At 40.3% G+C, this 8052-nt stretch overlaps 1 long non-coding RNA gene across 3 annotated transcripts; it reads left to right on the top strand.

Annotated features, from left to right (window-relative positions):
• Positions 1 to 3719: 3719 nt before the first annotated feature.
• LOC141646208 (uncharacterized) lies at positions 3720 to 6759 on the top strand. 3 transcript variants are annotated; one of them, XR_012545431.1, is made up of 5 exons: positions 3720 to 3857; positions 5099 to 5243; positions 5477 to 5565; positions 5759 to 5841; positions 6261 to 6759. It is a non-coding gene; the product is annotated as an uncharacterized LOC141646208 (long non-coding RNA). The 3 variants fall into 3 exon arrangements; XR_012545430.1 differs by having other exon boundaries at positions 5684 to 5841; XR_012545429.1 differs by having other exon boundaries at positions 5477 to 5841.
• Positions 6760 to 8052: the final 1293 nt, after the last annotated feature.

The following is an 8052-nucleotide window of genomic DNA, read 5'->3' as shown; positions in this document are numbered from 1 at the left end:
ATCCCCGAATGGATCACCACAGTTTTTAAAATAATAAACGGGGTCAGTACTAATCACACAATTTATATAATCCAACAACACAACAAACACACAGCTCAATCATCACAGATATATTCCGAGCTCCATCACCAACTCCACAATACTGACTACACACTAAAGTGTGTAGCCCTGCCAGAGTAGCCATCGCAACAGGTCACTCCACGCCGCCAGTGGGGAACCGCAGCCGTTCCCACCTAATCCCCGCTCATCTCCGTCGAGCGATAAACCCAAATCCATTAATGTGCACATCCCTTCTATGGCGGGTTCCACAGAAGGCGAATAATGGGCGTGAAGCCACTCCCACAAGTGACTCCACTCAGCCAGGGACGCGCCCTGAAGAACACAGACAGATATAAACAATCACAACTACTAAACAGCAATCAAAACCAACAACCGTCACAATACTCGTATGATAACAATCAACAATCACAAATCACCACCAACACATTATGGGACTAATACTGAGTAGGGAAACCCTACCTGGAATGTAATACAGTCAAACGATCTCAACAGCTGTTATCAAATGGCCTCTTCTACGAATCCTCCTCCTAACATACGATCATACAATTACTACCAATCAAGAAAGACAACAAAACCCCCAAATCCCCAAATTAGGGTTTAACTAACTTTAACGAAATACCATAAAAACAGTACATAGATCTTACCCTCGACGCAAGGATCACAAAGATGTAAAGAAAGGTGAATTCCGACCTTCCAAGCTCCGGGATTTGTCAATAATGCGATGAATGCGAAGTACGTAGATTGATTTCTCTTTTGAAAGTAATTAGGTTTGTAAAAGTGTATTATGAAAGTGACGGAAGAGTTTAAATATTAATTCGCATTATTAACAAAACCCGACAAATTATCCCCCCGTAAACCGGCTACTCGATCGAGTAGCTGACATACTCGATCAAGTGCCGCCTACTCAATCGAGTATCAAGGATACTCGATCGAGTACTCAACAGGCCAGAAACTATTTTAAATCGCAAAACACCCTTACTCGACAGAGTAAGGCCCACTCGATAGAGTACCCAGAGACTCATAAAACCGTAGTATTACACCAGGCCTTGGGTAAACTACCCCGTCGCCCCTCCTTTTGTGGCTGAGGTCCTTCGACCTAGGAGCTCGAGTCGGTTGCTGCTGAGGACGTCCATGGGTCCAGCGTAGTATTTGGGCGAGCGCTTGACTCGTCAGTGCTCTCGTGATGCCTTCACGGTTCCCATCGATACTCCTCGGACGATGTTTAGGGAGCCTTCTGACACTGAGAGGGAGGCTGACTTGGCAGACGTTGGTGGCGACGCACTTCTCCTTTCTGGTGAGGAGTACTCTCTATTTAGTCGCCAGAGGCTGGCGTACTGGCCGGTCGTGGTACGTGTTTCATTTTTCCTTTTCGAATTTGACTTGACAAAACGAATGAATGATCATCAAATAAAGACTTCATTTGAATTTTGCAGGAGGATGAGGAGGCGGGCGTCGAGCCCCCAGCGTACCCCGAGACCCTTGAGTACACTGATGCGACGGGGATGACGACGATCTCCGAGCTCCGCGACTTCGGCGAGGCGGTGACAGATGCTGGCCTGGAGGAGTGGCAGCACTTGGTTAAGAGAGTAAGCCTCCGATTCAGTTAGCTTTTGATGTTTTATAAGAATACATTTGTTCATTCCATTGAACAATCTTTTGTTTATTGAAAATGCAGGTGGCGCCGTCGCCGTACGTAGCGCTGTGGAGGGTGGCCAACCGGCTACGGTCTACAGCCATCGAGGCACTTGTTGGCGGCCGAGGATCACAGGTATGAACCTCTCATTCATTTTGAATTTTGTTGCAATTTTCTCGCATTTTGTTTGAAATGATTGAAATGAGGTATTTCTTTGTCATTTGTAGAAGGAGCGCGACCTAGAGCGGGAGCTGGCGCAGTCCCAGGAGGAGACAGCTAGCCTGTTGAGGGAGTTGGAGGTTAGGGACGCTGAGGTTGCTGCTCTCGAGGCGAGGGTCGCCGATCGGGGTGATGACCAGGAATAGTTGTCTTTGCTCGTGTTGTCGTCGGCTGTATTGTATATACCTTGTACATTTTGGACTTCATTTTGGACTTTTGGACTTGTTTTGGGCAAGAACCCCCAGTTTGATGTACATATAACATTTTGGTTGTGTATATGATGGCCTGAGTGTCTTCGATGTTTGGGTTGTATGTTTGTTCCTGCAGGTTAGCTTAGAACAGGTTTGGTAGATGACGGTTTATGTCGTCATGCTGCCGAAATTTACATAGACTTACACGTAAAACACACACTGTACATATGGCTTAAGCTAGCGCGAAATGAGAAGAACGACCTAAAAAAATGCGAAAAATCACCCAGAAATCGAAAAATTGCCCAGAAATGAGCGAAATGCAAAAGAAATTGTCAAAAATGACCGGACAGTAGGGAGGGCTACCCCCTAAAAAAACTTAAAAAGACGAAGAGTCCCGGAATCATACCTTATTCTTATATACGGACCAACAGTCGTATCTACGAAATACTATAAAATATTTCTCACTTGTGCACGTATGAGTAAGACGGGATCGACGCTTGTTCTTGTAATAGTTTTCTAATGCATAAGACTCGCTATTTATAGCCATCAAATGTGTGGCCACCAAGCACACACTAGATTAGATAACGATGATAATCAACCCCTTAATTATTAAGGAATATCCATGCACAGGAGACGTAACCATGCATGAGCATTGTCATGGTAATAAGTTATCTACGTGGCCTCAAGGTTAAAGTAACACTTCATTCGTCTCGGTTCCAATCTCTCATACAAACGTCTTTTTCAATATTTATCTATATTTTCGTATTAGCGTACAATATAAAAAAAATGTCATATGGATTATTTAATAAATAATATATTTTTTTTGGGGATATTACATCGAGCCATAAGGGTTTTGTAGCTTGCTTTGTGTTCGTCGAAGAAGGAAGAGAAGCACGACCATATGGTTTGTATACATGCTGAAGTGCCACGGTTTTATGCTGAACTTGAAGCGGTTCCTTTGTGAGTTTGTAACAGTCACGACCTGAGCATGGTGAAGCTGGTGGTCCACGACCAGTTGGCCTGATCTCATGGTGGTTCACGGTACATGTGGTGGTGGCCCACGGCCTAGTCGGGGCGAGAAGGAGAAGTGCGAAATAGAAGAGAAGCAAAATAGTGTATGGTGCAGCAACCCCGACAACACCATCCCTGGCCACCGGGGTCACATAAAGCATAGTATTAAACAATATTGTAGGATCATATCTATATAATGCAATATTGTTATTATTGTTATATATATATTAGGTATATAATATCTTAGCTATTTTGGTTAACCAAATTATTGGTTACCTAGTTTATAGGAATGCTTTTAGGAAGTAAATAATCTCAAAGGTGTATATATGTATCACGTAGTAACGTGCTCTCCATTCATTCAATAATAATCAATCTTTCCATCTCCTATGTGCTCTTCGTTTAACATGGCATCAGAGTGATCCTGGTTCATTTCGCATAATTTTTACACAAAATAACTATATTATATATATATATATATATATATATATATATATATATATATATATATATAGGGTCGGGGTCAGGTACGAACTAAAGTTCCGTACGAACTGTACGAACTACCCCAAATATAAAAGACGCGCATCTCCCTTTTCTGTTCCAACACCAAACTCAAACCCCGACTTCCTTCTCTCTCATTCTTATCCACCTTAACTTTCCCTCTCCCTTATCCAGTATACCGCCACCACCCGTCGGAGCTTCCAAACGATTATTACACCTCCAGATTCAGTCCATTATCAGAAAAGGTAAGATTTTATTCCGACTTCTATTTCCCCTTTTCATGAATAGTATCTACAAAAAATTAGGTTTTACTAAACAATTGGAGTTCGAAAATTTATGGTTTAGTACTTGATTTGAGATCGTATCTTGTCAAACAATTTTGTGATTTTTATTGTAGATACTGCATATATATTACCCAATTGCATCTGTGCTCTGTTATCTCTGAGACTATCTAATTTATTCAAATGACAATGAGTCATAAAATTGTGATCAACTCGGGTGGTCTTGTCACGTGTGGTGACGGCAATGCGGGCAATAGGTGGCTGTGCGTGGTGGTGGTCGTGGGAGTAAGCAGAAGCGGTGGTGGACTAGTCATGTGTGGTGATGAGTCATGGGTTCAATGGTGATGGTATGTGGATACATAGATTAGTACTTCTAGATACACTTATATATTAATCTGGATACATGTGCATATTACTCACGAAATAGTCATGTCCTATTCAGAAAGTATGACATCCGGATAGGAGATTGTTGGATATCGTCTTTGTTCATTGGACTATTCAAATGGTGGTGGTTGCAGATTTATGATTTATTAGCAGCTGGGTCGAATGTTGGTGTTGCTGGCTTGCCGTGATGGTCCAAGCCATCCAGATTTATTATTTTTACATCCTTTTTGCCTTACATTAGGTTTTGACAAAAATAAATGGAGCCGGTGATGGCTTTTTGGATGACTGGTAAGGTTATTAGTTTAGGAATTCTGGCTAGGCATGGTCCAATTGGGAGTTTGGGACAAATTTATTTGTTGTCCCTTGCATAATTGAGCACCTAAATGGAGTTTATTGAGGATCAAGCAGGGAAATATCACATAGTTAGATCAAATTAACACAAAGAGGAGTGTATTTAGCATGTCATAAATGTGTATCTACTAAGGAAAAGGAGTGTATCTAGCATGTCAGAGATGTGTATTTAGAAAGGTAAATGTGTGTATCTAGCTTGTCAGAGATGTGTATTTAGAAAGGTATATGTGTGTATCTAGCATGATAGAGATGTGCTATGTTGGGCATACCATGAATTATTATCGGGTGTGTTGATGGTGGTGGTAGCCAGGTGGGTGGTCGTAGTTGATCGATCGTGGATACAAAATATACCAGCCGGGATACACATGGTTTTACTACTAGATACACAAATCGATTTGTGTATCTAGTAGTAATACCATGTGTATCCGATAATAATCCCATGTGTAATTTGTTGTATATGGTATTTTCAGGCGACTTCTATGGTTTATTTCTAGCCCTATGACTCAAGGGAAGGCGTACTCTGGTGAAAGGATTACGAAGAAGATAAAATAAGGTACTTTGGTTACTGGCAGTACCCTCGCTCGCGATCTCCTTCACTTAGAGGCCATTTCCCAGGTTGTATTCCTTTTTTTGTTCATTCCCTACAATTTCAGTCTCCTGTTTTCTTGCAGTCCAAAGTTGTGTAGATAGTGCTCAAGTAGTCAAATTTAATAACATGGAAATATTAATTGGTCACTGTGAAGGATGTTAGATATGTTTAAATCAGTTCCATGACCGTCAATCACAAAATAGAATGAAAATAAAGGACAATTCTTACAGGAATGTGAATGATTTTATTTTGAAATCAGGATGCTAATTGCGGTAACACACTTCTCATTTCTCTTGAAGAACTGGTGAAGATTGGACTGTTGACAAAAGATGAACTTCCTAAGTCTATGTATGCCTCGTTGCTATGCTCATTTTCGCATCATCCCCACATAAACTATTTTTTCTAGATGATGCTATGTTTGTGTTCTTTCATATAGTCATACTACTTTTTTTCCCCTCTTTTATAGCGATGCAGAGAGAGTTAATTTTGCTGTTATGACTGACATAAAAGATCACTTGGTTGCAAATGAGGTTTGGTGCAGATAGTGATTCTGAAATTACCAAAGGCTTTTGTTCTTGTTTGATCTTTTTGCTTGATGGTGCTTATCCTCAAGACATATTTAAGGTATTCATTTTTTCATTTTATTTCTTAAAATTTAATGTTTATTCATTCATTATGTACATTATTTCTTTTGGCTAATCCAAAACCTTAATCCGTATATAAGACCGTTGTATCCATCATTTTATAAACACGATTATTATAACAATGATTTTGGTGTAAAGGGAGCCATAAGAGCTTTTGATGCAAACTGGGTTCGAACCCAGGTCATAAGTATCAACCTCTCATGCCTTTCCCAACTATACAGATCTTGAGCAAATGAACCATGTCAGTATAGTCCTTCATTTGTTTACCTGTATGACTATATATATGGTGCACATAAAAATATGGTCTTCATGATTTCTAGCATTTCTTTCCTTTCGAAGAAAAAACTGTCATTTCTTTTGGGTTTGCCATTTCTTCAACTTGTACTTGTTGCATTACAGAGAACAGGTGCATCTCTTGCAGTAAAGAAAGCTATGGTTGCTATAACACATCGTCTTCAAGGAGAGCGGAAAAAATCAAGTCACTCTCGTGGTTCAACTTCAACATCGTCGGGACCCTCTAGTGATCTAGTAGTGGAGAAAGAAGCATCTTGTGTGATAGGAGTCAGGAGATACAAACCGAAGTCATCTTTTGGACTTAGACATTAGAGAAGTTGCTTTCTGGCTCATATGCCCTGCTCATGTATCTGGTGGCTTAGTTGGATGGGAAGAGACTGTAATCAAAAATATGCGGAGAAAGAAGCATCTTTGTCCTTGTTCCAAGAAATAAGTTGCCCCGGATTCTTTCAATATTGAGCCTTTGTATCTGATTTAACCGTAGGTTCGTAGGGCTAGTGATGAAGGGCAATTCACTGAGATTCAGCTAAGCAGTATTCGTTTTCCGAGTTCCCATTTTTTATTTTGGCTTGGACTTTTTTTTCCCTGAATGTAGATTGATGGACAACATTGTTGGAGCTTGTGTCCTCCAGTTAGTGCGGATAACGTCATTGCACATGCACTTGTACGGACAAGTGGGAGCTTGTTGGGGTTGGTGTCCTTAACAGTTAGTGCAAGGACTCATAAACCTCTAAAAGGATCAAAGGGCATACTTTGGTATTATTATCAGTTGATCCACGTTTATCAATAACGGTTGGCTTGCTAGATAAGTTTGACGTTATTGTCATACAGATGGCGGTGATCAACTGGTCCCTAAAAGTCACACCTATAGGATACGTTCGAGAGATATGACGGTATGAAAATACTGTCATGTAGATGCCAAGAATGACTAACCAGTTAGTCCGAGTTATTTGACTAGTAATTAAGTCAAATATGTGATGTTGAGATATTATATTTAATACGGATTAAATATCATGGGCTAAGGCGAATTAACCAGTTAATTCGTAAAATTAAATATAAACGATTTATATTTAATTAAATGTATATTGAATATAACTATACAATACTTCGTTTTTTGTCGGACACGAATTAATAATTTAGCTAACCCGTATTATTAGCGATGCCTTAATTTCCGATAACCGATATGTTTTATAATCAAACCGCGTCATATACATTTGGAATTTAATGAACCGGACCACGAGTTAAAACCAAGAGGAAGTGGAAGCCCACTTCCCTTGTGTGGGTCTCGGTTTTGCCGAGTGAGAGGGATCAAAAGGGAGAGCTTCTCCTCCCTTCTGACCTAATCATCATTTGAAACAAAAATTAGGGTTTTGAAGAGTATTCTCCTCTGAAAAACCTGAGATCTCTCATCTCGAAAAAACACACATCAGTTCTCCCAATATTGCAAAGCAATCGGAGAACACCATCTAGCACAAGGGCATATCTCGGACAAGGTCTTGGGTGCAACAATTAGGAGGGAATCTGGTTTGATTTCTGTTCTTTACGCCGTGCATCAAAGGACCCGAGGTTGATTTCTATACATTAATCATTTCATTATGTTTTTCGTTTTATGACTATGAATTGCATGTTTAAATTTACGTTATAGTCCTGTAATTAAAGGGTAGTATACGGATATTAACCCACAAGTGGTATCAGAGCGAGGCCACGTGAATTTTTCCATGTGTTTTTCATAAAACTATCTTGAAACGATTTTGTTTTTGTCTAAAAATCCGTGCGGCAGCAGTGATTCTCACGGCAGAAATTTTTTCTGTTATTGCTGCGTTTTTGGGTTGCTTTGGGAACCGTGTCCTGTTTACACGGTTGCTCTTGTTGTTGTTTTGTCTCGAAAACCGTACCG

This window comes from Silene latifolia, chromosome 3, assembly GCF_048544455.1.
Source record: "Silene latifolia isolate original U9 population chromosome 3, ASM4854445v1, whole genome shotgun sequence".
NCBI classification, from domain to species: Eukaryota; Viridiplantae; Streptophyta; class Magnoliopsida; order Caryophyllales; family Caryophyllaceae; genus Silene; species Silene latifolia.
This window is presented reverse-complemented; position numbering and strand designations above follow the sequence as displayed.